This window comes from Hyperolius riggenbachi, chromosome 8, assembly GCF_040937935.1.
Source record: "Hyperolius riggenbachi isolate aHypRig1 chromosome 8, aHypRig1.pri, whole genome shotgun sequence".
Taxonomy (NCBI): domain Eukaryota; kingdom Metazoa; phylum Chordata; class Amphibia; order Anura; family Hyperoliidae; genus Hyperolius; species Hyperolius riggenbachi.
In genome coordinates, this window is record NC_090653.1 from 154,758,113 (window position 1) to 154,772,362 (window position 14,250).

Sequence of the window (14,250 nt, forward strand, 5' to 3'; positions counted from 1 at the left end):
TTACTTCAGTCTTAGTCAGAGTTCCTGCTTATGTCATATATCGGTTCATTGCCAATATATACATATGTTAGTCAGACGTTACGAATAGTTTCATTGATAGCTGTAATTGTAATACGCTAGGAAAACATACTTATTGTATATTTATCTGTGTTACGTTCATCTATCTCGATCCTGCTATTCCTGTCTCTCCTGTCCTGTCTTTGTGAGGCACGCCATCGCCGCAACGCATTGGCTGCCTCATTCCAGTCTGTCTGGTCTTGGACGCTTGCTGTCGCTAAGTAATCACTAGCTAGCAAGCGTTCATTCTGTCTACCTGTCCTGATCTCCTCAGTCCTGGTTTATGCGCTCAGCGCTACTTTGCGCTGAGACGTTATTACGAAAGTGTTTGTGGCTGTTCAGATCTGCACCGGCTCTGTGCACCACAATCTCCTATTGGAGTCAGTCCTCTCCTCCACTAAACTGGGGATATCCTGATCCCTTGTGCTGGTGTGTGTACCTCCTTCACGTCAGCTTATGTGTTGTATGCTGACTGTGGAGATTACACCCCCAAGCTTAACATTATGATAGCCCCATTACCAATCCCCATTGTGGGGGGGGGTTCCCAGCAAAAATGACACTGTTTGTTATGGTTCCTGTTCCTTTAAGAAATTTGAGAAGCTCAATTCTGAAACAGAAAATGAGTTTTTTTCTGAATGTGCCAGGTTCCTGGCCAATCCTGAGCTCCAGGCTACTCCTGTTTCAACGTGGGCCCCCCAGCTAGTTTATGTTTTATTTAAGGGAAGATTGTTTCAGTGGGCCTACGATGTCTTGGATCATACCAATTTAAAAGAAAGACCACTGGAATTTCTAGCGTTTGTGATCCATAACTGGCTGCGCAAAACCGATTTGCCTAGCCCTTTTGATAAGCTCCTGGCAGCTTGTCAATCAGCTGCTCCTTCTACTGCCTACAAAAATAATCAGCAAGCAGATAATTGTTCTGATAACTTTTCTTCTGCTAAGGCAGCAGGGTCTAAAGCCAAACGTAAACGCTCCAAAAGAAAAGCGTTACAATCAGCGGAGTCGTTGCCCTTGGCGACTGCGCATCAGATCTGTAACGAGACTCCACCATTAGCAGATAATGAAATTCAGTCACCATTCAGGGGAGTCAAATGGACCTATGAAACTACTAATGAACTTTCATTGCTAGCCAGGGAAAATAAAGGTTCTTGTTTAAATGAATTATCTGAATATGATTATGAAGATATATTACAGAGTATTGAACAGATCAATTTATTCGTGCAGCAAGGGAAATTTGCATACACTACAGTTCAATACTTGCTACAGGTATTGGAGATCCTTAGGAATAAGAAATCGGCCAATCACCTGCTAAATAACCCAATGTATGTTTCTGCCACTAACACATTTGCAAACTATGATCAGCCGGAATGCTCAGCTGTTAAATATGCATGGGATCCTCCATTTGAGAAAGGAGAGATGGAAGCTCTGGTCTATGAATGGAAGAAAGATGCAAGTTCATTTTGTCAGTTTTACAGTGCAAAAAGTGAATTAGTATTGAATGCATGCATTAAGTCTGCTTATAACCTAATAAAAACTGGTGTGTGTGGGTATGACTTTGTGGCTCCATTGATCGATGTGTGGAGAATGATTCTGGACGATTTTTATGCAATTCAATCAGTTGATACCAGGGAAGACACACTGTCAAGTGGAGATTGTTCCACTTCCTCAGTTCCTGAGGACTCGCCTGCTTCAGCACCTTTGGCTGATTCAGCGAGTGATTCTGAGCTCCTTTTGTGTGAAATTGAAGTTCCTGTAATTCCACCCTGTACCATGGATAACTCAGTGTTACTTCCCAGTAAGACAGAAATTACTAATACTTCCTTAATCTTGCCCTGCACAAATTTCTCAGCAGAGGACCCAGAGGTCCTGCTGACTTTCGAGTCCAGCCTAGCCAGTACTCATGACTCTTTGTTTAGTGAAACAGACACCAGAAAAATCTTGCCTGTCTCTGCAAACACTTCTGCAGAAATTACCTGTGTTAATAAAGTTCAACTCCTGTCTGATCCAGCAGATGCCAATAGATGCACTACATCAGTTTCCGAGTCCCAGCAATCCTGTCTAGTAAACTCAGAACCCCAGCATCTGAATTTTCCAATTTTACAAATGAATGGTGATTCAGATGCGCAAACATTGTGTCTTGATCTTCCTGTTTCTACACCTCGCTCTAGTTTCGTGAATAGCTCAGAGCATCTGCTATGTGAACCTGAAATCGCAGAATTATTACCTTGTTCAGAAAATTTTCCAATAAATTTGCCCTGTACCATGAATTGTGCAGTAGATCTCTCCAATGAAACTCAGGTCACAGAATCATTATGCTGTCCAGCAGGTGCTTCCATGGTTTTGCCCTGCAATATGGACTGTTCAGTGATCCTGTCCAGTGAAGCTGTGGTCGCAGAGTCTTATGCTTCACCCAGTACTTTGGATACTTTAAACCCTTTAGCAGAGGAGGCTGAAGCACTGCTTACCTCAGTTGGTGTTGCAGTAATATTCACTTGTCTAGCAGCTGTTTTGGAATTACAGTCTGCTCTAATAAAACTTGATGAATTTCTGCCCAGCGAAGCAGAAGCCATTGAAATATTGTCCTCGTCAGCAAGTGTGTTAGATACCTTGCCCTGTACACAGTCTGATTTAACCAATGTTGTTGAGTCCCTCTCCAGTGTTGTAACAGCCGAGGAACTCCAGCCCTGTCCTCTGAATGTTTCAAAAGTCTTGCCCTGTAACATGGATAATTCTGACTCGCTGGAAAAAATAATAGAAATCTCAGAATTTCAGTCCGGGTTAATGAGTGTTTCTGAAACTCAGCCCTGTATCCTGGAAAATTCTGGTTCTCTGGCCGGTGTGGCAGAAGTTCCAGAGCCCCCTTCCTGTCCAGTGAGTTACTCAGTTTTGCCTAGTTCAGTAGGGATTGCTGCAATATTGACTTGTTTTGCAGCCCTTCATGAGCTCCAGTCCAGTGTATTTGATGAGTCTCTGTCTAGTCCAGAAGAAGCTTTGGGAACCCTGTCTAGTTCAGTGCATACATCAGAAGATTTGCCCTGTCTTGTAAATGCCCCTGAACATGATTTGTTAATAACCCTGCTGGAATCAGCGACATCTAAGTCTGATCCTGCAGTTTTTAGTGAGAATCCAGTAACTATGAAGTCTAGTCATGATGAATTTTTTTTGCCCAGTTCTGGTTTCGGTCCTGTCTTGACTGACTTTGAGGTTCGCAGTTCCTTGACATGCCCAGAGGTTTCTCTTGTGCCGGTGTGCCCAGATGTGCTTCGTATGCCAGACTGCCCAGATGTGTCTGTGTTGGCGTGCTCACGTGCTTCCCTAGTGGAGACATGTTCTGATGTTGCCGGTTGGCCTGCATGCCCGGAGATGGTTCTGGTCCCTAAAAGCCCTGATCTTGATGTTTGTCCTTGTGACCCTGACTCTGGAGTCGCCCTGGGTTCCATAGGGGTTCTTGATAGTTCTCCATGTGAGCCTAAGGGGCGTTCTGACCTGTGGGGATCTCTTTGGAGCTTCCAAGTGTTCTGGGAGATCTCTGAGGAAACTTGTCCTGGTACCTTGGACTGGTTCAACGGTGGGTTTTGTGTTGGTAGGGACAGTTCCGGTGGGCATTGCAAAGGCTTTGGCGTTTTTGGACAGTCCTTGGAAGGCGGTGGGTATCGCGCAGAGAGTTTTTTGGGGTTGTTTTCTGGAAGTCGTGGTTCTGATGGGTGTCACACTGAGGCTTGTAGTGCTGACGGGCATGGTTCGGTAGGTTCTGGTTCCAATTGGTCTAGTTTTGGTGAGACTGATTCGGGAATTTGGTTTTGTCGGACGGATCCGACCTTCATGAATTTTCAGTCAGATCAGTTTGCTGGATTTCCCACTTCTGATTTTTTGGTTTGGGTGGTTCAGGAGAAATATGTCAGTTTTCATAGGCGTCCAGAGGCCGCGTTTAAGGGAGGGGGTACTGTTATGATCGCTTCTGCAGCGTTTACTGCTGACTGCACTGGTATTGCAAACCAAGCAGTTCTAATGTCATTACATGCATTTGCTTGCATAGTTTGGTTTGCACTTAAACTAGTTGCTGATTCCATCTGCAGTCGCTCTGAAGTTTATGACAGTTTAATATGCTTTTGTGTAAACAAACATTGTCTGCTGCAGTGGAGGGGCGGTCCCTTTCCTGCAGGCTGCATATCATTGTCTGCCTTTTCCTGCTATCAGCCTGTGATTAATTACCATTCACTTGTGTGGGAATCTGCAGGTCTGCTCCCATTGGATGACCTCAGTATAAAGAACTGCTTCCTGCAATGCCTCATGGGCTATCATAGTTTCAGACTCTATCTGTTACTCTGCTCGTGCCCCACCTCGTTCCTGGTCTGTGTGGACTGCGCTGACTCCTGCGAAGGGGTCAGCGAGTCCTCCTAGTTCTGCTCTTGTTCTAGAAGTTGCTACTTGCTTGTCTTGTGTCATATATTGGTTCATCGCCAATATATACGCATACTTGCGCATTTTGTTATTTTCCTTGTATTCGTGTTACGTTAATATATCAGTGTCGCTGATATATACGTACACGAACTGTTTATTTCCTGTGTTCAGTTAGTCAGTTTTCCAGCACGTTTTGGTAGTTTGCGCGTATCGTGAACACCCGTGCTGAGCTAGTTATCCTGTTCCTGGTCCTGTTTGTGGATTGCGTTAATCTCTGCGAAGAGATAGCGAATCCTTCTGAGTCCTGTTCCCTGTATTACTTCAGTCTTAGTCAGAGTTCCTGCTTATGTCATATATCGGTTCATTGCCAATATATACATATGTTAGTCAGACGTTACGAATAGTTTCATTGATAGCTGTAATTGTAATACGCTAGGAAAACATACTTATTGTATATTTATCTGTGTTACGTTCATCTATCTCGATCCTGCTATTCCTGTCTCTCCTGTCCTGTCTTTGTGAGGCACGCCATCGCCGCAACGCATTGGCTGCCTCATTCCAGTCTGTCTGGTCTTGGACGCTTGCTGTCGCTAAGTAATCACTAGCTAGCAAGCGTTCATTCTGTCTACCTGTCCTGATCTCCTCAGTCCTGGTTTATGCGCTCAGCGCTACTTTGCGCTGAGACGTTATTACGAAAGTGTTTGTGGCTGTTCAGATCTGCACCGGCTCTGTGCACCACAATCTCCTATTGGAGTCAGTCCTCTCCTCCACTAAACTGGGGATATCCTGATCCCTTGTGCTGGTGTGTGTACCTCCTTCACGTCAGCTTATGTGTTGTATGCTGACTGTGGAGATTACACCCCCAAGCTTAACACTTATGTTTGACCATTTGGTGTTTTTTCTTTTAATGAATTCACTTCAATACTTGTTCCTCCTTGAAGTACAATAAATAAGCATCGCCAACATATAACCTCTGCAACCTGGCTTCAAAACGTCAAATGATTGATTAATAGCAGAAACAAAATGTATAAATTGGTTCAAAGCTGTGCAGAACGGTTTGAATAAGGACAACATTTTTTTATATTGGTATGAGACTGATGATATTTAAACTTTCTCAGCCATTCTAGCTGAACTTGTGAACTAAGAATTTACGATGCCTCTGGGTCAATCCTAATCCCAGGTCTGTGAGCATGGCGTAAACAAGGATCGTTATCTTAGCTAATAACCTCTAACCACATTCAGATGGTCTGTTTGAATTAAGGCATCTTAATGACATGTATTTATGCTTGAAAAAAATATCTGTTTTCCCTCTTGATGTTGCATGTATATAAGCTGTAAGCTGTCTGTACCACCAGCCTGCAAACTAACAGGATATAAGCCCGACGAAGGCTGCAAGGCCGAAAGCTTGCTTATTTTTATTCATTTTTAGTTAGCCAATAAATAGTATCATCCTGATTTAAAACTTCTTGCTTTTACTGATGGCTAACACGGTACAATACCCTACTGCTACTACTAATACAAGAAGGAATTTCTATATCCAGTTTTGAAGATAAGAATGTATTCAAGTGCCCTTGATATGTCTTTGTGTATATTATAATCTGCATATCAAATAAATAAATGATTTATTATGTGGTCAATAATAGACATCACAAGCTACATACAACTACATTGCATTTCCTGAAGGATCGGGGATTAGAATTCTCTGCAGCATTGTGCCAGCTGCGAAGTTTTCTTGGTTCACGCAGGGAAATCAATCTCATACACTTACAATAAACCATCCCTGACTAATCACTAGTTAACTGTAAACTCCATTGCAAAGGATCTCAATTTAGTATAAACCCTGTAGATGTCAAGTCACTAATTTAATTGCCCTTATACTTCAGAAAACCATGGATAGGGTAGTAAGGTTTTTAGATACCATTGGCTTAACTAACCGTATGACTGATAAATTCTTGAATATTCAGGATAAAGGATCATATATACTTTCTACATTATAACTAAGGATTACTAGAGTTAATAAGATTACACACTGGGATCCACAAAAAAATGGCTGTGGTTTTCCACGGTTGATTTTTGTTTTTAGTGTGCATTTTCCACACGCATCGGATTACAGTCAGCAGACAACAGCTAACTGTCTGCAGAGGGAATCACATGTCAAGTGTGAAAAAGTAATGCATGCAGCAAATATTTTTCTGCATGCAGGAACTGCACTCATGTGAGCCAGCCCGTTGTAACATGTGCTGGCACAACATGGAGCGTTTCTGCATGCAGTAAAACTGCATGTGATTCACCCAAGTATGACCCCTAAGTCATGGAATTATCCATAGCAATGTAGCACAGTGGCTGTACATTCCGTTAAGTGGCAACACATATATAACAACTGTTGCCTGTAGCATTTGGGGACCGAATTGCTACAGTGAGTTCTGGGCAACTCTCTAGGTTTCAGCTAGTAAATAAATATATTCCTTCCCACCAATAAATAAACATTTCTTTCAAGGGTCACCGTTGAGCTAATTACAGGGACAGCTTTATGAGTTTTATATTTAATTTAACAAAAGTCTTTAAAGATACAGACTTATCAAATTCATAAGTTACACTACTAGGTAATTAATGGATCATTTATTTGCATGGGGTGATGTTTGGTGATGTTAATGAGACCCTGAGCAGTAACATACATTAAAAGATTTTACTTACCTGAGGCTTCCTCCAGCGTCCCGCCTTCGGCTCCCCTTACCAGCGACAACCCAGTCGGGTGTCGGACCGACTCTTCCTGGATCCTGATGCTCGTCGTCACTCTGGCTGCTACGCGTCATCACAGCGGCCGGCGTGATAGGCCTGCACATATGTGTTTTTCTAACTCTAAACCGCGCATGCGCAGGACTGTCACGCCGGCCGCCGTGATGATGATGAGCGTCAGGATCCAGGAAGAGTCGCCCGACACCTGGCCCCAGGTGTCGCCGGTAACGGGAGCCGACGGCAGGACACGGAGAGGAGCCAGGACGACGCCGGGGGACCCCGCAGCCTACGGTGGGCTGGAGGAAGCCCCAGGTAAGTGAAATCTTTTAATTTATGTTACTGCTCAGGGTCCCTTTAAGGGATTGGTTATGTATTTAAACTTTGCACTTTGTATACAGCATTATACTGTATCCTCCTATTCTAAATGGATATCCTTCAAAATCTGATTGGATCTATCAGTACAGTACTACCTCTGGGTTTCATTGTTCTGAAATGAGGAGTGCAGACTAAACTAAGCTAAAATATCTAATACAACAAAACTAAAAATTGAGCCGAATCTAAGAAGTGTGAAAAAAGTCAAGGGATCCCTTTAACACCCCATCTACTGTCCGAACATTATTGTTCTCCCCCAGTATCCCTGGATGTGATTATTATTATACACAATTGCAGCTGTATTTTACACACTCATAACAAGCCCCTGAAACAGTTTGCATAGTTTCATTTTACTTTGCGGATTCTTTTTGAAGAAAACAGAATTGTACATGTGGCAGAACAAGGTTTTCTGACATCCAAAGCAAAGATCTTAAAGAGGCACTGTAGGGACATAGAATGCGGAATCTAGCATGTCTACAACTTCACCATGCCATTATTTGCAAGTGACAAGCAATAAATGAGTGGCATTGCCCATTTTTGTACTCCATACTGCAAGACGTTTCCTGCTTGTTCACCAACCCCTATCAGCAGATTCTGCACATTCCCAAAACTTGTGCTAACGGTCGTTTGACAAAAAGGAAGGTAACAGAAATGTAGTGTGTACATTAACTTCAGCTATCTTCATTCACTCCACCTATTCTCTCTCTTGTCATTCACCCAATGCATCTGTTTACTAGTATGGAGATTGCATGCAAGCATCTTGTATATTAGTGCAAGAGTGGAATCATGATAGGAACTTTGGATTGTAAGCGTCTCTATACATTAATGCTAAAAGGCACAGGGCAAGAGGTGTGTAGGTGTGTGTGTGTAGGTGTATGTGTGTAGGTGTGTTTCTAAATGAATTAAAGGACAACTGAAGTTAGAGAGATATGGAGACTGCCATTCTTATTTCCTTTCAAGCAATACCAGTTGCCTGGCTATCCTGCTGATCCTCTACCTCTTATACTTTTAGCCATATGCTGGGCATACACGGGCCGATCCTGCGGCCGATTAGCCGCCGGATCGACCCCCGCCGCGTCCCCGCTTGTGCGCGTAGATCGATCCCCGCTCGTCCGGCAGGGATCGAGCAGGAAATCTTTCCGGCAGGTCATCGGACCTGTCGGATATTATCAATCGAGCCATCAGGCTCAATTGATAAGGCTGCACAACTCCTGTGTATGCCCAGCAATAGACCCTGAACAAGCATATGCAGATCTGGTGTGTCTGACATTATTGTCAGATCTGACAAGATTAGCTATATGCTTGTTTCTAGTGTAAAGGCAGCCATACTCTGGTCGATTGCCACCAGATCGACCAGCAGATAGATCCCTCTGTGATCGAATCTGATCAAAGAGGAATCTTTTGGCTGCCTACGCTGCAAACAGATTTTGAATCGATTTCACTATGAAATCGTTTCACAATCTGTGGAGCTGCCGCTGCCGCCGCCCCTGCATACATTACCTGATCCGGCCGGCGCGAGTCCCCTGGTCTCCGCTGTCTCTTCTCCGCTCTGGGCTCCAGCTTCACTTTACTTCATGTCGGGGGAAGTTAAACAGTAGAGGGCGCTCTACTGTTTAAACTTCCCTCGACAGGAAGTAAGTGAAGCTAGCCGGAGCCTAGCGCGTAGAAGGGACCGCGGGGACACGCACCGGTGGAACAGGTAATGTATCACTGCTAGCATTGGTTGTCGGACATTCGAACGCCGCTATCGACACACTCCCGACACGCCGACGATCAAGCGAAATTGTCCGCGCGGACAGATCGACGGGCTCGATCAATTTCGGACAGAAATCGGTCAGCGTTTGCGCATCAATTTCACAGCAGATTCGATCACAGTGATCGAATCTGCTGTCTATCGGCGGGAAATCGAGCAAGTGTTTTGGGCACCTTTATTCAGTTCTTCAAGCGCTACTGCAGCCAGAGAGATCAGCAGGGCTGCCAGGCAACTGGTATTGTTTGAAAAAAGTGGAGGGTTTGCCTTATCGCTGCAGTCAGATCGTGCACCTTCTATGCATATGTATAAGTAAATATAAACCGGTGAGTCGGTGTGGCCAGTAGAGACTATAACTATAAAATTCACGCAAAAGTGGCCATATACACCCGTCGCATCTCAGTTTAAATTTGCATCTTTATTACACGATCAGTAATACAGGTATACACCTTTAACCTTCCTGGCGGTAAGCCCAAGCTGAGCTCGGGCTATGCCGCCGGAAGGCACCGCTCAGGCCCCGCTGGGCCGATTTGCATAATTTTCTTTTTGCTACACGCAGCTAGCACTTTGCTAGCTGCGTGTGCATTCCGATCGCCGCCGCTACCCGCCGATTCGCCGCTAACCGTCGTGCCGCAGTTGCCCCCCCCCCAGACCCCGTGTGCTGCCTGGCCAATCAGTGCCAGGCAGCGCTGTGGGGTGGATCGGAGTCCCCTTTGACGTCACGGCGTCGGTGACATCACCCCGCCCATCGCCATGGCGACGGGGGAAGCCCCCCAGGAGATCCCGTTCTTTGAACGGCTATCATGTAGTCTCGCTACATGAAATTAAGAAAACATTTTTTCAAAAAATGGCTTTGCTGCCCCCTGGCGGATTTTGACAAACCGCCAGGAGGGTTAAAGAGAATCTGTATTGTTAAAATCACACAAAAGTAAACATACCAGTGTGTTAGGGGACATCTCCTATTACCCTCTGTCACAATTTCGCCGCTCCCCGCCGCATTAAAAGTAGTCAAAAACAGTTTTAAAAAGTTTGTTTGTAAACAAAATGGCCACCAAAACAGGAAGTAGGTTGATGTACAGTATGTCCACACATAGAAAATACATCCATACACAATCAGGCTGTATACAGCCTTAATTTTGAATCTAAAGAGATCATTTGTCGGTTTCTTTCCCCCTCCATCTCACTGAAGAGTTACAAGCTGATTGTTTCTTTACTCTTGCAGACAGCTCTGCCCGGTTGTCTGTAATTCTGCAGTATGTGACTCATCAGTATGTGAACAGAGGATTTATCCAGCTTGTAAAAGATAAGAGAGCAGAGAAAAGCTGGCTAATGTAAATAACACACACACACAGGGGAGTGTGCATAGAGGGGGCATGCATAGCAGATCACACTGAAGAGTTGGCAGCCTTCCAGACACAGGATGACAAGTCCGACAGGGGAAAGATAAGCTGATTTATTACAGAGATGGTGATAGTATAAAGTGCTGCAGTAAGCCAGAGCACATTATAATAGGTTTAGGAACCTGTAGGATGGTAGAAAACACAATGACATTTTTGTTACAAAGTCCCTTTAAGAACCATGACACAGACGAAGTTAAAAACTATTTCTACGCAGAAAAATAGTGTACATTAAAACCGAGGAGCCACCCCACATACCCCAAACCATATGGTTCTAGGCTTGTGTGCATGGAGCCTGTCAAAAGGACTCTTATGCTCCATGCACGCAAGCCCAGTCTGCCCTACTGTCACACAGCACCACACACCATGCACCCAGCAGCTGCCTCCCCCTAATGGGGATAAGTCTTTGATGGTAACAAGAAACTGCAGTATTCAAGCTTTAAATGGTTAGAGAGCGTGCAATGTTATGCTAGCAGCTGTATTAGTGAAGCAATGTCATTCAGGCATCATTCTTCAGTTATCACATACTTTGCATGCATCAATTGAGGATATACTTGCAGTATTCCAGCAGAATGAATTGGATCAGTTCAACTAGATGTATTCTCTCCCTTCCAAGTAACTGCAGTCTGTATCACTGTGGCAACCGGCATCCAGCTCTTGTATTCCTTCAGTGAGGTTCAGGATGGCCTCATTCCCCTCTGTGTGAGATACATCGCTATAGTGGATCCTGTATATAATGTCCATAGTCAGGCAGCATGGCTGCAAGACTCACACTCCACCCAGACTCAGCATGAGACACCCAGTAACGTTTGGGGGTGGGCGGTCACCGGGTGCCAGCTGGCTTGGTCAGCATGGGCAGTGGGGAATGCTGGATACACGTGGCGTGGCGGTTGGCTCCTCCCACGGATGCATTTCACGTCATAAGACGTTTCATCAGGGCGTGATGTATGTAACTTGTATTGTTTAAAAGGAAAAAAAATATGGCAGCCTCTATATTCTTCTCACTTCAGTTGTCCTTTAAAATAATTAAAATGGAGAGGAAGAGAGCAAGTATGTATATCACTGCGCATAAGCCAATTTTTTATTACAAATTTTTAAGGTGTGTGTGTGTGTGTGTTCAGCTATATCCGAAGGTGATATCTTTGGGGGGCCCCTCCAGGGTCGGACTGGGCCACAGTAGTACAGTTTTTTCCCTTGGTGGGCCCCCCTCCAGGTCTCTGGTGGGTCCCCACTTCCTTGTCTGACAGAGCTCCAATTGCTGCCTGCAGCACAAAAATTCTCTTCTCAGTGCTGTAATCACTCATGCTGAGAGCAGTGGCGTAGCTAAGGAGCTGTAGGCCTCGATGCAAATTTTACAATGGGGCCCCCCAAGCACTCTATACATAACAATTGATACGACGCACCAAAACCTGCCAATGGCAACTACAGTGTCAGAGGTGCAAGAAGGGGATGGGAAATAGCTTGTTAATGATTACCACTTATTATTATTATTATTATTTATTAGATTTATATAGCGCCAACATATTACGCAGCGCTGTACAATAAATAGGCTTACAGACAATGATAACAGGGTTGACAGAACAATACAGGTAACGGACCATAGATACAACAATACAGGTAATAGCAATAAGATACACAACACAATGCAGATAATAGTACAATGCCAGATCATAAACTGGAATGGTAGTGGTAAAAAATTACCAGTTCCAAATTCTGGGTAAAGTGCACACAGTCAAGTATGATACACAAGGGGAGAGGGCCCTGCCAAAGGCTTACAATCTAGAGGGAGGGGCTGGTGACACAAAAGGAGGGGGTGCATCAAGAAGTTATTGGCAGAAAGGATTAGGGTAGTGTCGAGTTGATGTAGGCCTCCTTGAAGAAGTGAGTTTTGAGTGCTTTTTTGAAGGTGTTGAAGGTGGGAGCAAGCCTGATGGGCAGCGGGAGAGAGTTCCACAGGATAGGGGCAGCTCTAGTGAAGTCCTGCAGTCTGGCATGGGAGTGCGAGATGCGTGGGGTGGTTAAGAGGAGGTCGTTGGAGGAGCGAAGTGGGCGGCCAGGTGTATATCTGCTGACCAGGTCAGAGATGTAGGTTGGGCAGGACTTGTGTAAGGATTTGTATGCCAAACATAGGATCTTGAAGTTGATTCTGAAGTGAATTGGAAGCCAATGAAGGGATTTGCGTAGGGGAGTTGTGGAGACAGAGCGGTGGGAGGAGTAGATGAGTCTGGCTGCTGCGTACCACTGTTCAAAGTATCTATAGAAGTGATTATTATGAGCAAAGGACCAATAAAGAGGTAATACTGTAGTTGAGGGAGGGCCCTTCGGGGCCCCTTTGGCCCAAGGGCCTCAATGCGGTCGCAATCTCTGCAAAGTAGGACATTACTTTATATTGAAGGAGGGGACTCTATGAAAAGTTTTGCTGGGCAGCAGTGTCTCTGAATTACAATGTTGCTAAGATCATGTACATTTGGCCCTGTCCATAATACATCATGACCACACCCACCTTCCGGTGCATGGTCACGCCCTTTTTTTCACCGCAATCATGGGATGTGTGGGCCCCAGGTTGAAATTTCTTTGGTGGGCCCTGTGTCCCAGTCCAACCCTAGGCCCCTCCATGCAGAGAGCAGGTGTTGTGGGCATACTGGGAGATCATAGCTACCTGTCCTCACTCCAGTTACAGCCCACCTGTAACTGGAGACTGCAACTCTAGCAGTGAGCTGCAAGGCTACACACAACTTGCCACTAGAGCTCCAGTCTTATTGTCATACGATTGCAGTGAGTCTGGCACTCTAGCAGAGAGTACGAAGCTGCCAGAGAGACAAGTAGGTGGCAGCAGGATCTAGGACAGGTAGCTATGACCTCTCAGTGCACTTCCAGTGTGCGCTCTGCATGAGAGGGCTAGGGGCACACAGTGGACCTTGGCCTATTAGAGGGTCACTGAATTTGACCCAGATTTTAAAACAAAAGGGTGTGTGGGGGGAGCTTATGCACGGTTCAGCCATTCCATTAGTATTTATGGTACCTCAAGCAACCAAAATTAAATAAATTGAATACTTTCTTTGGCACAAAACAAACGTTTCTCGAGATGTATGTTCATTTCCTCAGGTATAGGGCCAGTGGGCTGACCTGAAATAACACGAGCACCTCTGCATGTTTCTGTATACATTACACACAGCTCTGACGGAACTTTTTCATAGAATGTTTTTGTATTTGCACAAACGTGTCATACAAAGGAGATTTTCATGTACACTAGAAATTACGTTCAGTGTGAAAAATGATGTTTTCAGTGAATCCAAGCCCTGAAAATGGTTAAATATTGCTGTAATAGAAACAAATACTATTTTTACCATAGTGGAGTTTTAAAACATGGATCACGCATGTTCTCAGTGAATGAGCATTTTCCTCCTCATAAACCTGGTTAAACATGAAAGCTGAAGTGCACTTTGATAATATCAAACAGGCTTAATAGTATTACTGCTTTTACCAGCTTACTGCAGAAAAATAACTTACTCTGTTGCTCCTCTTCTGACCTATTCA

General features: G+C 44.6%; 2 long non-coding RNA genes across 2 annotated transcripts in view; one reads left to right on the plus strand and one right to left on the minus strand.

Annotated features, from left to right (window-relative positions):
* Window positions 1-14,250, minus strand: part of LOC137527138 (uncharacterized) — a 127,816-nt gene that overhangs the window by 38,909 nt on the left and 74,657 nt on the right. The window lies entirely within an intron of this gene.
* LOC137527139 (uncharacterized) overlaps window positions 1-14,250 on the plus strand; it is a 42,261-nt gene that overhangs the window by 15,484 nt on the left and 12,527 nt on the right. The gene's annotated exons all lie outside the window — the stretch shown is intronic.